Below are 15,523 nucleotides of genomic sequence, written 5' to 3'. Positions count from 1 at the left end.
TCTTGTTTAGTTTTACAAAATCCGCAAAAACATCAAAAATAGTTAGATCCATTTCAAGAAAAAATCTAGAAAAAAAATAATTGTAGACAGATTTGCCGAATCACTTTAGACAGCATGATTGGGTTAACCAATATGAGTTGCTCAAGAGTTCCTAGAAAAATTTGCATGTCGGCGATAAGAGGGGCCTTTCGACGAATCACCCATAGAATTCGGCGAGCAAGGACTAGCCTGCCAAAATTTATAGTGTATTTTAAGAGTTAGTGACGCAGAAAGGTTGATCAAAGAAGACTTCCAACAAGTCGTCGAGTGGGCATGGGGAACTAAGGCTTCTCGATGAAAGTTACAAAACCTAAACACTAACTTTGCTGGAAAATAAAGGAGATCTAAGGGATTTTGTCTAACCACCAAGTTCTTCGGTGAGCTCGAACCAGCTTTTCAAACTTCCTAATGTGCCTACATTCTACCAGAACTTCAAAACTCAACCTCGTTGCCCACAAAAATAATAAAAAAAACCATACACTAACCCAATAAAACATAGACCAAAGAGACCCTAGCCCTAAGATACTCAAAACTTTTCCAGTTTGGCCAACATTGATAATTTGACAACTTACACCGTTAGGAATGATGCCAAAAACTCCATTGTCGGGAGAAATATGAAATTTAGCACAATTATGGGTTACTCAGGCGTTACCTATTTAGACCTAACATTATTTTAATGCACAACCCAAAAATTTTGATCAATTTTAAAGCATTAAAATTTGGGAAATAAACAATATAGGCATTTTAGTAAAAATATTCAAATTAATATCGACAAATAAATACAAAAACAATGATTCAGAGAGGCCCAAAACAAATCATTAATACCAAACAAATGCAAATGAGTAAAAACCGCTAAATACGAGTTTAGGGTTCACAAAAACATCGCGTAATTCAAAATATATAATTTGAAATGTTAGGCGACAAAGATTTCTAACTCCGAACACATAATTGACGACTAAGAAATAGTAAAAACACAAAAATAGAAGAAAATATAGTGCATGTATGATTTTTAAAAATTAAATAGTAAAGGAATGTGAACGAGTTTAAATGTTTAAACCTTTGGCCATAAAATTATCCATTTCTTTCCCTTTCGGTGATATTAATTTTTCTCACCTAACCAACTGGTGACACACCAAGTGGGTTCTTATCTCTCCAAGTTTTAAAGGACCTTCAGTTTACTTGGGGGTCCTACAGTGGACTAAGTCTTCATCATCGACCTATTTAGTAATACACTGACTAGTCCATGGGCTCGCCAAATTTGACAGACTCTAATCTTAAAATTTCTTGAGTCCAATAGCAGTCCAGGTCGGGCAAGCTGACCCCTTTGTCTCTTCGCCAAATGGACATATTTCTCGCCAACCTAAACTTTTCAAACCCATCCTACACTTAAATATGAAAATCAACACATGATTATTTTTAAGACAAAGTAAAGAAAACAAAAAATTGTGTTACCTCCCAAGACAAGGCCTTAGTTAACATCGTGGCACGATGCAAGTCCTCACTCAAACATTATTCTTTGGGTTTCTCATAGTGTCACTGGGAACACCCCCCCCCCTCCCCCAATTTTTTCTTGTTTAAATGAGACGAGGGCTGACCTATTCAGGTCTCCAACTGCTTCATAGAGACGGAATGAGCATTAACCATCTGGCAAAGGGTTGATACATCTTATTTCATCTCTGTCAAAACTTTATCGGACCCCTCAAACATATTGAGAATAGGAGATCACAACCTTAGACGAGACACCCTCAAAATATTTTGGCTTTTGACACAATTAGGAAAAATGTACTTGTCCTTTTCCCTATCCCATTACTTCAAAGTGGGGTTCCGATACCTCCACTCTCTATCACGATCTCTCCATACATCATTCCCTCTCCAACCTTGGATATCAACCTGCCTCTGATAGTTTGCGGGATAATAACCTCTTTGATTGGTTAGGAATTTCACCTTCTTGTTATCTAGCGCTTCAAACATGGCCTCTTCATGGTTTGCACACCCGACATCCAAAACATTGATACTTTGAATACAAGCTCCCATAACATTTTTGGACAAAATTTCAAGTTGGGTCATGATCTTTGGCATGTTTTTTCCCCTCTATTGGTCTTTCACATGTTTCTCCTTGGCGAATCTAAGTGTGATGGGGGTGACCGGATTCTTATGGGTGTACCATACCCGGTTAATTTTGGTCATACCATCCAAGAGTTGGGCTGCTATAACATAAGGTTGTTGGATCAAACCTCCCGGAGAAAGTTGGTTACTTACTCCCTTGTTCATCGAATCAAGGCTTTGCCAAAACTTTGCAGCATAACATTGTTGGGCGAACCATGAGTATTACATTGTAGCACCAACTTCTGGAATCTTAACGAAGTCTCATTAATTTGTTCACCCCCAAACGCTTAAATTTTTGGATGCAATCGCGAAGTGTCATCATCTTCAAACAAGGGAAAAGGCACACTTTAAATGCGGTCAAAAGTTCTTCCTATGAAGTGATATCGTCTCTTAGAAATTACAGCAACCACTTGTACAATTATCCTGAATGGGAAAAACCTCAACCGGACAGACTTTTTGGATATGCCTTGAAGGAGAATGGCCAACAAACATCAACAAAGTTTGGAATTTGTTCATGTGGATCCTCATGAGCAAACTCACCAAAAAAACAAATTTAATTGCAACAGCAGCATTATAATAATTGTGATGTATAACAAAGTGTTCCTTTCAATTGGAGGCAAGAGAGTATCACCAAATCCTCCAATTAGATTTGGGTCATTAACATTCAGCTCATTGACATCGTTGAGGTAGCTGATGTTATCTTGGTGGTCAACATGGCTACCATTGCTTTTCTTGAAAATCATTTCCGCTGTTTCAAACTTAAACAATCAAACCAAAACTAAAAGTAAGTAAATTCAAGTATGACTAACAATAAAAAAATCAAAGTCATGAAAAGAATCTAAAACAACACTACTTTTCGGCAACGACACTGTTTTGATTTAACGTATTAAAGATACTTCACCCGATTCTAAGTGTCAACAATCGCTAGTCAGTATAAAACCCAACTAAATGAGTTGGGGTCGAATCCTACAGGGAGTTGTACGTGATTGAGAATCAATTGGGATGTATGAAAAATTGTAAAATCAATCATAAGAATAGACATTATCGAATGAAAAAATTGTCCAAATTAGGGGGTGACACGAATGTCAAATGAAGGAGGGTTTGGTTATAGTTATCAACTACAACAACAACAAACACTAAAAAAATACAACAATTAGATAGGTTCTTGGGAAGTAATTTGATTATAGGCTAATAAAGACAAATGGGTAATTGAAATTATTAGGAAATAGTTGAATATTACTAAGTAAGCTAGGCCGTAGATGGAATAATTTTTTTCTCGAACAATTTACCCCGAACAAAGTTGATTTCTATCAAACATCAACAACGAAGGAAAATAAGTCCAGCTTACACCTTATAGTATGAAATCTCTCGAGTTCAATATGGTGGGACTAAGTTCAGGATTCACTCTCGATCTGAACCCATGTCAAACAAATACCCACTAAGCATCAATAATTAATATTGGTTTTAAAATCTCTGTCTCGATTAGGCGAAAAACACAATAGTAAAACTGTATATGCAACTATAATTCTTAAATTTAACCCACAATTACTCATTAAATCACATCTAAAAAACATTTAAATTAACAATTAGAAATACCCATAAAGTAAATTTACCCATAATCACATAATGACACCCCAATAGCTGGAGTTTTAGCTAGACATTATAAAATGATAAAAATCATTACAAAATTGAGTTTCCATCAACCAATAAGATTTATTTCATTCTTACGATGTTCCAATTTGAAGAATCTCAAGTATCTATTCGAAGACTTACCAAGTGAACAAGGCAATCATCGAGTGTTCTTTTCTTTGCTCGTTCCGCTCCCTTCGTTCCTTTTTACAAATTAGTCTCCTTGCATTCGTTCAGCTCGCTTTGTTCCTTTATACAAATTAGTCTCCTTGCTTATCTCCTCAATGCATAAACCTTAAGATCAAGGGTTTTACATTAGTTATTGGCATAAAATAAGAATTTGAGGAAACTAGTTCATTGCAAATAAAACTCTAAATAAGTCCAAATTTCAGACTTATGAATTCCTTTGTTGGAGAACCTTTTTTTGAACTTTTGTCTCCCTTGACCCTCAAATTTACTTTTGGATAAATTCCCATTATCGGTCCTTGATCTTTTTTCTTCACGATTTAGTTACATAGCTTTTGTTCCTCAATTTGTTCGCATAAAACATGAGACTTGAATTATTCATACATGGGATTGCCAAACGAATTTCATTGACTACCATGTGAGATACACCCATCTCACATTTGTTCCTCTTGGACCTCGAATTCACCACTAAGGTTAGAGTATACCTGGAAAATTGAGTGAATTTAATGCCATACTCTTTCACAATCAAACCCCCTTGCCGAAGATTTATTGACTCTTGCAGTTTTTGTTCCCTCAACTCTAGGGGAAATGATCTTTCAACAATGCCCGACTTTAACAATTTCCAATCTATAAGGCCGCTTCTACGGATCTTCTACTTTCCATTGTTCATACCATACTAGATCCACATCCTTCAATATGTAGGCATATAATTCGGCCTTCTCTTGTGAAGACAATTCCATAGCATCAAGCATTTTGTAACCTTCATCATAAACCATTGTGAAGCCTCTTCCACCATGGATCCATTGATTTCGGGACGATTCATTCTAGAACATACCATATGCTTGAAGAATTTTACTAACATTAGGGTTATTGTGAGTCCTAGTATCCATATTGACTTGGGCCGTCACGACTTGTGTTAATATTTTGGAGAGCCAACATTACTTCCACATTAGTCATAACCCCCGTGTCAATAGGAGCTTCAAGACCTTGGAGACTTATGGGAGTAACTCCCTCATTAACATTCTAATATTCAATCCTTATCATGTTCACCCTTCTTGTAGTCGTATCCTAAAGACAAAAGAGAAAGAGTAGGAAATTCATTTCAAAGTTAAAGCTGTAAGGCACGACTAAAGAGTAATGAACGAACTGAGATTTCCTAACATCTTATAACCTCTAAATCATAAATTTGGCGTGCTTCACACTCATGAACAAGACTCTAGATGACGTGGTTTATGAGAGATAATCCTAGAATGACACCAAAACTTTTGATTTTATACTAAGTTTATCGCGATCCAGGGGTGCCCCATAGATGTAACACGATATACTCGACTCTGAATGGGTTTTATACAATCCCTTAGCATATCATAAACATAAGTAATAGGAATGATGTAGAATAAAAACTTTTTACAATAGAAGTCTTTTCATAAAAACCAAAAGTAAGTCAAGACACTGTCTCAATAAACCATCTAACAATCAAGTATGAATAAGGGTCACAATCCTTTACAACATGGTCTCAGAAGAAGAAGTAGAAGAAACTAGAAATGAACAACTTCAATCCTCGAATCATGAGGACTCACCAAAAGCATTGAGACAATCAATCTAAGCTTTGCAAAAAGGTAGAAGTACACCTTAATGATCGAGACCTACACTTAAAGAATAATGTAGAAAATATTGGTTATCACAAAGTTTCACTAAGTATGATAGTCATACATAAAAATGCCTAAACAAGCTAAAAATGTAATTTAGTTGGAACCATTCATTTTGTCATGTTTAAGAGTCATCATGCACATTTATCAAGAAACATAAGTCAAACCCTCTCATAATAAACCTTAATCTATACTTGTGCAATGCATAGATAAGATCCCATAATCCTCTCAATGTACTATTTTAATCTAGCGTAATCATATATATTATACTTTGTCGTCATGCATATCCAATACTCATAGACAAGGAAACATTCAGGTTCATAACTTGTATCAAGTAAAGTCACTCTTAGAAACAATTCATATAATCCATGCATAAATTCATATATCGTCATAGAATAAGGAAACCACACCATAACCCTTTTCAATGTCTACTTGTGCAATGCATAAGTAAAGTCACATACCCCTACTCACACTAACTAGATATCATTGATAAGTCATAAGTATAGTTCATGTTCATGTTCATAATACATGTTCTTTTCACGTAGGGAAATATCCTTCAACGATAGACCATGTAAGCTACATGTAATCCTGTTTCATGCCCCCACACCAAAAAGATGTGTCCTACTTGCCTAAGCTAGAAGTCATGTTTTATAGCTTAGGTGGATCCACTAGCTAAAGACCTATGTTGGAACATAGTTACGAACAAACAGATTGCAACTAGAAACCTTGATTTAATGATGTAAAAGCGTTCCATGTTACAAAATAATGATTTGGGAATCAAAACTGACTGACGTAAAAGGAACCCATTCGGAGGCCAGACTAAGTGGGGTAAAAGCTTCCGTCTCATATTCCTATCCGCTTGGTTCTAGACATAATTCCCTTTAAATTTATGTTAAGACATTACTTAATTTCATGTTAAAGAAACAATGCCCTAAAACTCAAATCAACATGATATCATGATAGATTATTGATTTATTAGGTGAGAGTGGTCATTCAACCTTAGAATCATTAATATGTGAGTATACCTTTCACATCATATTCATAGTGTGTTCATGAAAACATATTTTCTATCAACACAAAAAAATATCATAATCATAGACATTTTTAAGGGTATGGGGAGAATGATCTTTCAATAACTACACTATAGTCATAGGATCCTCACTTTCTATGTAAATCATAAGATCATAGACTATTCTCATAAACATGTACAAACCCTTATAATTTTCCCTTAAAGGACCAAAAATAATATTCAACCCAAACTTCTAGAATTACTACATCAGGTATGGAGAATTTCATGATTCAATAACCTCAATCAATACATATATATTATAGTAATATGATTTTTATAATCAATCAACCCACATCATATAGTCACATTTTAGTAATATGGGGAATTCATGGGTTCGTGGGAGGATCTCATCATATATCAACAATTAGTCATCAGTACAATCATTATAGATCATAAATTAATCATTAAAAATGTTTTGAATAAGAACCCATGACTTAGATTGAAACCCTAGCTTTTGGGGAAAATGAAAGCTTTGACATCAAGTTTTAGAGAGACTATATGGGTGAAAGCTACGCATAGAGGAAAACGACTATCCATTGATAATGAATCTTCAAAGAATTTGAATAAGAAACGTTGATTTTTTCAAACCCTAGCTCCAATTCTACTCTTTATCTTCTTCTTCATAGACTTACAGAGAGAAATATTGTGAGGAAGATAATGTTTTTGGATTTTCTTTTTGATTCTAAGTGACTTAAGAAATTTTAGCCCGAAAATCTTATATACTATATAGGAAAAGTGTACGTCATTGTATAATTAATTTAGAAAGAATAACTAAATAAATCAAAGAACATTATTAGTTTAGAGGTATGAAGAGAGACATTGACGAGTTCATTTCCAAATATTTGGTTTGTTAGCAAATAAAGGCATAGCATAAGGTCCTAATTGATTTACCACACCCGTTGCCGATGCCAGAATGGAAACGAAATAGAATAACCATGGACTTTGTTTCATGACTTCCTCGCACATGATGCAATATGGGTGATTATGGAGAGGCTGACCAATAGTGCTCACTTTTTTGGCAATCTAAATAGATTACTCTTTTGAGAGTTTAGCCGAGTTGTACATAAATTAGATTGTAAGACAATATGGGATACATTTGTCTATTATATTGGACTAGGACCCAAGGTTTACATCTAGATTTTGGGGCAGCATACATGAAGCTTTTTGCCTTAAATTGAAATTCAACACATCATTCCATTCTCAAACAGATAGCTAGTAATAAAGAGTACTGATACAAATTTTAGACGATATGCTTCGAGCTTGCATTATGTAGTTTGAGTGTTGTTGGGATAAACACATGCCTTTGGTAGTAAAATGTCAGATCCCTCTTTTTTGGAGTGAATTTATTGAAAGAAAGCTTATTGGTCCTGAAATTGTGCAACAAATTGCGGAAAAGGTAAAAATTATCAAAGATTGTCTAAAGATTTCTTAGGATAGAAAAAAGTTTTATGATGATCTTAAAAGATGTGACATTTAATATAAAGATGTATATAAAGTATTCTTAAAGGTTTCTCTATGGAAAAATATTATGTAATTTGGTTAAAAAGGAAAACTTAGTCCCCGATTTAGTGGACCCTGCGATACTTGAAAGGGTTAGGCCAGTTGCATATAAAATGGCTTTGCAACCTGAGTTAGAAAAGATCCACAATGTCTTCCATGTTTCTATGCTCAAAAGATATTAATTTTATCCATGTTGTCTTGTTCGAGTTGAATCTATTGAAAATAATCCTTATCGGACGCATAATGAAGCACCTACTCTAATTCATGCTGAGGAACAAAGCAGGTTAGAAACAAGAGAATCTCTGGAAAAAAAATTCTTATGGCCTAGACTAGATTTTGGAGTTTCATCAAATAAAGGAAGATTTGATAATTCTAAGGTTGGTAGTGATAACAAGACACCTCAACAAAAGTAAAATAGACCATCTTTTCTAAAACTTGCACTCCAAATTATGCACAAGGCAAGACTCATGTTCCCACTTGTCTGCATTATGGAAAGAAACATTATGGTACATGTGGGAGAGACTCTGGGGTAGGTTTTAATTGTGGGATCTTGGATCATAAAGTGAAGGGAGGTCCTAATCCTAATAATGCTTCTTCTTTGATAACTGAAGACTCGGTTCATAATGTTAGAACAAAAAAACTCACGAAACTGATTTGAAAAAATAAAAATAGAGTGAACTTATGAAATTCCTTGTGTATATTAATCTGCAGAAAGTCTGAATTTATAGAAAGAAAATACATAAACATTAAAACTAAAATAAGAACACGTGCCACTAACTACCATTAAAGAGGGCCACTAAAAGCCAATAATGGGGCCACTAACTTCAGAAATTTGAGCAACTTAAGTTGACTAAGTCTATCTAGAAAATAGGAACACTAAATTGAAATAAGTAAAAAACAGTAAAAATAATAATAATCTGAAAAAATGCCAATTGTCTAATCTTCAAACCTTTCCGTTGGCAATGACTTGGTGAAAATGTCAGCTAGATGGTTCTCAGATGAACAATGAACAAGCAACACTTCATTAGATTGTTGGACTTCTCTAATAAAATGAAACTTGATCTTGATATGTTTAGTTCGACCGTGAAAAACTGGATTTTTTGAGATTGAAACTGCTGAACTGTTGTCACACATGATCTTGGTAGCTTTTGTTTGTTCATGGCTCAAGTCCGTCTTCATCTTCATTAGCAAGATAACTTGATTCACAGCAGATGCAGCAACTATGAACTCAGCTTCTGCTGTTGATTGAGTTGTAGTTTCTTCTTTTCTAGAGATCCAACTAAAACAACTTGTCCCCAAACAGAAAAGATATGTAGATGTGCTTATGGAATCATCAACTCCACTACCCCAATCACTATCAGAGTACCCGATCAGGTTCATAGTTACTTTGGCAGATGTTGGGAGAAAAATTCCAAACTTGCTAGTTCCTTTAATATACCTTAACACTCTTTTAGCAGCTGTGAGGTGTGTGTCTCTAGTCAAATGCATGAACCAAGAGAGAAAACTAACAACAAATAGAATGTCAGGACTGCTTGCGGTTAGATATAGAAGACTGCCAATTAAGCTTCTATACATACTATCATCCACTTTTTTGGAATCCTCATCCTTGCCTAGCTATACACCAGTAGATATTGGAGTACTCACAGGTTTGCAGTCTTAAATTCTGAACCTCTTTAAAATATCCGAAATGTATTTCTTCTTGCATATGAAAATTCCATCACTGGACTACAACACATTCATGCCGAGAAAGTATTTCATGACTCCAAGATCTGTCATTTCAATGATTTTCTCCATTTCATCCTTGAACCTTTTGATTAGTTCAATTTTGCTTCCTGTCACAAGCATGTCATGCACATAAATTGAGACAATTAAGGACTCAGCTGCAACATTGACTTTCACATACAAAATTGTTTCACTTTGACTTTTACTAAATCCAAGTTGGATGAAATGATTGTCCATCCTCCCATATCATGCTCTTGGGGCTTGTTTTAGGCCATACAAGGACTTCGTTAAGAGATAAACTTGATCAACTTTTCTAGGAGTTGAGAAACCATCACATTGCTCTTCAGAGACATCTTCAGCAAACAAACCATTCAAGAAAGGTGATTTGACATCAAGTTGATGAATCTGCCAGGAACAGTGAGATGTAAATCCAAAAATAAGCTTGATTGTGTCATACCTTGCTACATGAGTAAATGTTTCCTGGTAATCCACACAATATTGTTGTGCGTATCCCTTAACAACCAATCTAGACTTATGCTTGCAAATTGTTCCATCAGGATTGAGTTTTGTCTTGAAAATCCATTTTACACCAATTACATTGCGATTTCTAGGTCTGTCAACAAGCTTCCAGGTTCTATTCTTCTTGATCATGTCTAGTTATTCTTGCATAGCTCTCCTCCATGCGTGAGAATCTTGTGCTTCAGAATAGCTTGTTTGTTCAGAGCTAGCCAAGTTACACCACTGATAGACATCTTTTAAGGATCAAGTTCCCCTCACTGGTACATCATCCACTAGTTCATCTTCTTAAAGTTGGGTTGCTCTATTGAAAAAGAATCAGAATAAGAGGTCTTTTGATTTTTCTAATCCCAACCAGTTGCTTCATCAAACTTCACTTCACGGCGAAGAATTAGTTTGTCTGATTTCAAACAGGAAATCCTGTAACCTTTAGATGAACTATAGCCCATAAATATGCCTTTATGAGCCTTGTTATCCATCTTACTCCTTTTTTTTCTGGAACTCGATAATTACATATACACCTAAAGATTCTGAGATGGTGTATTGATGGTTTGTTCACACACCAAGCTTCATATGGAGTCATGTCCTACAAGGCCTTAGTAGGCAATCTGTTCAACAAATATACAGAGGTATTGACTTCCTCAGCCCATTTTTACTTTAGATTTGTAAGTATCATCTAGGAATTTGACAGTTCAACATTATTGCACAAGTTATGTGCGCAATCACTGTCAAGAAGCCATGAATAAGAGGATTCACAAATTGAAAAGTATGAAACTAGAAATAGTTGCTCTTCATGTGCATCGTCAGCTTTTGTTGCATGTGCTTGCAAAGCACCAGACGCCATTGCTCTTAATTTGAAGACCTTGGATTTGTGTACCATCTGCTTAGAGTTGCCAGATATAGCGTCGACTCTCCACCAACAATACTTCTCCAAATGTGTATTTCTTTTACAATGTTTGCAAGGAGGGAACTTCTTCTTCACATCTCCACTATTGTTTCCTCCATCATGCTTTCCCTTATTCTTTTGGTGGAATTGTTGCTTTCCTTTTTGCTTTTGTATAGAGAAAACTCCTTCAATTAACTTTTCTTGTCTCATAGTCCTCCTTTTCTCTTGTGCTTGAAGAGCACTCATTAGTTCACCTAATGAAAGTTTGCTCAAGTCCTTGTATTCTTCAATAGAGGAACTCTTAGATTCAAATCTCTAATGAAGAGTCACAAGAACTTTCTCCACAATTTGTTTATCTGTAAATTCTTCACCAAAATTTCTAATGTTATTAACAATTAAGGATATTTGATCAGCATACTTACTGATAGTTTCACCCTCCTGCATATTCAAGGACTAAAACTCTCTTTTTAGGTTCAACACTTGCATTTGACATGTTCTATCACTGCCTTGATATTCTTCTTTCAACCTATCCCAAGCCTGTTTTGCAGTTTTGCAAGCCACGATTCTTTAAAACACAGTATCTGCCACAACATTCTGAATAAGTGACTTGGCTTTAGATTTCTTTGCCTTCTCTTTGTTATTGGATTTATTTGAGACAAAGTAGGATTTGCTGGTAGAGAAACAAGTGGTTTATCTTATGTCACAGTTTCCCAAAGTTCATAGGCTTCCAAAAAAGTTTGCATCTTTACAGACCAGATTTGGTAAATTTCACCAGTTAAAGTTAATGGTGGATTTAAAGGTAGGTTGTTGGATGCCATTAGTGTATAAAGGAATATTGCACGTATTTATGCTATGAGGCAGAGGGATTATCAAAATGAAAAATAGTTGGTTGTTGGTGAATTTCACTTATTTGGCTTATGTGTGTTTACATTGTTTGATCCTGGTTCTACACATTCCTATATTTGTTCATCACTTCTTCTTCCTCAAATGTGAAATCTCCAAGGCTTAATAATGATTGTTGTTTTTAAGTCCATTTGGATATCAAGTGGTGTGTAATTGAGTTTACCAAGATTTTCCTTTCATAATTCATAACCTAGTCTTCCATATTGATTTGATTGAAATGGCCTTCTAGGATTTTGATGTTATTATGGGAATGTATTGGCTTTATAAATATCATAAAGTGGTATATTGTAGGTCGAAGCATGTGATTTTGAAACATCCCACATTTTCACACTTCATTGTACAAAGTGAAATATCATTGACATCATGTATTGTTTTTGTGGCCTTCGCAACAAAATTTATATGACAAGGTTGTGGGGCATACCTTGCTCACATTGTTGATACACAGTTGAAGAGTCTTTGTATAAAGGACATACATGTTGTATGTGATTTTCCAGAAATTCATTTGTACTAGCTTCTTGTTTCTCAATTTAATCCCACATAAAAGCAGCAGGCACTAACTTCTAAAAGTTCTCACGCTTCGAGATCACCACATTCTTCCTAATGGAATCATTTAAACCATATTAAAATTTCCTCTACTTGTCTGTTTCCTCTTTAATAATACATCCAGCATAACGAGAGAGCCTTTGAAACTTCTATTCATTCTCACCAACAAACATGCCTTGTTTCCTTAGATTCAAAAGTTCCTTTTTCTTCACGTCACAATAAGCAGGTGGTACATACTTCATATGAAATTCTTTAAGAAAATTATCACATGTTACAACAAGAGGTTTTACCTTTGCATTCGGAACACTTACCCACAAATCATAAGAATCTTTTTGTGTATTGAAATACAATACTGAAATTTTGTAACATCTCAACACTCTAACTGTCAAAACACTCTCTCCATGTGCTCCAACAAATGTGGGATCAGCGGTGCCTTCAAACTCAACTCTACCAATTTTCTTCAATTTTTCAAAATTAAACCCATTGGGTCAGGCATCATCCATACGGTGGGAGAATTCAACCATTTGTTGAAAAGGAGGATTCATGGATTAAGTACGAGGACTCATGTGAAGATGTGAACCATGTCTTACACCCTGATGGTTTCCCAGTTCAGACCCATTAATGTGGGGAACATAACGATTCGAGATATTTCTCCAACCCCTTCAAGTGCATGAGGTTGACAAATTGAGGTACCCCAACTTTCAGGAGTAGCTTCCGGAGGTCGGTGATAAGAAGAGGTCATAAATTAATTAGTTTAAAAGGAGAAATCACATTACATAAGCGATATTTACTTGATGCATTTGCACTCTACCAGCGATAAAGTATTATAAACCATGTAAGTGAAAAAATAATCTAAACAAAACCTTTTTTGAAAGCAAACAAGTATAATAGTAATTCACAGAAAAAGTCCTAGAACCACTTGTCTCTAATACCAACACTTGTAGCGACCCTTTTGGAAGGATACTACCCTTTAATGAAGAGCCCTAATTTAATACTTGTTACAATCTGAAGCGATTAACAAGGGAATATTGATTATAATATAGTAGAGGAATTAGTTTCATAACAAATAATTTGTTTAAGGATGTACGTCTTGCACATTTAAACATTTTCAGATGTCAAAATTTATATGGCGCGAAATTTTAACTTATAATAAAAAAAAACCACCCAAAGTTATTAAAGAAAATAACTGAAGATATTTTCAAACATATATTATCCACACACTTAAGGATGAAATAACAAGAATATTACCAATTTCTGAGTATCAAAATTAGCCGGTTTATGCTTCACACAAACATTCAAAACAAATAGCAAATTTAGAATATTACAAGGCTTTGGTCTACATACCTAAAAAATATCAAAACATATAGTCGTACTTATATTACAATGCATGGTGACATGATCAAATCATCCGACATTCTTTCATGTAAATATACAACATAAAGATCATGTAAAAATCCCAAGGTTTATACAAAATATAGATGCCTATATGCAACTGTGATCTTCTTTAAGACTCTTAAAAGCATCATCTCCAGTGACCAGCTTCACGCATGCCATGGAACATTCCCTACGATAAAAATAATTATCGCTAAGAATGTACCTTAGTGGTGTTAAAACTATAGCTTCAGAGCCCTTAGATTCTGCAAGAGACTTTCTCAAGTAATGGGCCACACAATTGAAACTTAATATATAAATGATTTAAACATTATGATAAGAGTATGAAGTTTGATATTTAAAGACCCAAAAATCAACACTCATTGAAAAAATTTCCAAGAGATAAAATAATAAGGCTTGCCCAATATACAGATCATGTTGTCACACCAAGCACAAGCAGGTATCAAGAAGGGCTGACATCCTGTATCAAGAACGGTCTAATACAAGTAATCAAGAGAACCAACAACCACATTAAAAATCCAGTTCGTATTTAAAATGGACTATTTCCTTTTATAAGACGGAATAAAAATCTAGAGGCAAGATGGAAAACTATCTGAATGAAGAGGCATTCCAGTAACGACAAAGTCATAACCAAAAGAAGGGCTAGGTCCCAACAAGAGTGATAGGTGATCAAACAATTTGTACAAGCGTACGAGTTACACAAGAGTCTTTAATGTCATAAAGGACACCAACACGACAATGCAAAGTTACAATAGGTATTCCAGGTACAAAGATAAATTTTCAAATATACCAGCAGGTAAAAAGAGTAAAAATAAAAGTTTATACACAGACCTCAGTGATGTAGCATAGAAACAGTCCAACATAACTTCGCGAGTTCAAACTATAGACCAACCAATGTATAAAGGTCCTAAACTTGTTCACGAGTATATAACACCTTAAAAATTAAAATAAATAACTTCTTTATTTTCTAGTGTCTCAATAATGTTGAAGTAAAATAGGGATATCATCAAAAGTTATCTTAACCTATTTAAATACGACTATGCTCCCAAAATAATATTTCTGGCAAGTCTAGTACCTCATGTTGCAACTTAGATTTGAAAAGGAAAATGAAAAAAATAGACTTTGAAACATTTAAGAGAGATATAAGTACATCAGTTAAGGTTGTAACCAAACAAGAATAACCACAAACTATAATTTGTAGAAAAAGATATATTCAAAATACCAACAGTTGTTCATACAAGATTCCTATGATGTGGACCATATTTCAAATCCATAATAGCTAAAATAGATTTTTACATAAGAATAAGAGTTGTAGAAATACAAATTATCTTTCCATATCATATTTATTCACTGTAAAAGAACTTCTAAAAGACAAGTGATGCTTAA

The sequence above is a fragment of the Solanum lycopersicum genome, chromosome 1 (genome assembly GCF_036512215.1).
Source record: "Solanum lycopersicum chromosome 1, SLM_r2.1".
NCBI classification, from domain to species: Eukaryota; Viridiplantae; Streptophyta; class Magnoliopsida; order Solanales; family Solanaceae; genus Solanum; species Solanum lycopersicum.
This window is presented reverse-complemented; position numbering follows the sequence as displayed.